Below are 643 nucleotides of genomic sequence, written 5' to 3'. Positions count from 1 at the left end.
TTAGTGTCTGGTCAATGCCAGTATTCTGCTGTACTCTGACTTGAAGCATAACTCCTGAAATTTTGAAGTCTTTGTTGGTTCTGTGCATTATGTGTCTCTCGGTCTAGTCTCTGTCTTTCATCCTGCTCACATCCCATACTTCCTTGCGACTTCTCGACCTCTATCCCTTACTATTTGCATCCTTTTATGACTTTCTGTTCTATCCTCACCCTCTTCTCTCTTCTCCTTCCTTCCTTCTCTCTTCCCGATTCCTTCATCTTTCTTCCCTTTCCTTCCTTTTCTCCTCCTTTCCTTACTTCCTCCTCTCTCTCCTTCCCTCCACCCTTCCTCCTCTTCCATCCGCTCCCCTCCCTCTCTCTCCCTCCTTCTCTCCCCCCTTTCCCTCCTCCCCCGCTCCTCCTCCACTCCCCTTCTCCTCCTTCCCTCCCCTCCCTTCCCCCTCCTTCCCCCTCCCTCCCCCACTCTTCCTCCTCCCTTCCCCTCCCTTCCCCAATCTCCGTCCTGATCCCGACACCTGTTCAGCTGCTGTGTGTGAAGTGAACGGCTGCCCAGAGTGTGTTTGTGTGCGTATGGGGAGAGATATAGCTAGATAGATGGGCGGCCAGATGGATAAATATATAAGGAGATAACTAGGTGAATGAGG

This window comes from Penaeus monodon, chromosome 20 (genome assembly GCF_015228065.2).
Source record: "Penaeus monodon isolate SGIC_2016 chromosome 20, NSTDA_Pmon_1, whole genome shotgun sequence".
Classification (NCBI taxonomy): domain Eukaryota; kingdom Metazoa; phylum Arthropoda; class Malacostraca; order Decapoda; family Penaeidae; genus Penaeus; species Penaeus monodon.
Note: the sequence above shows the minus strand (reverse complement) of the source record.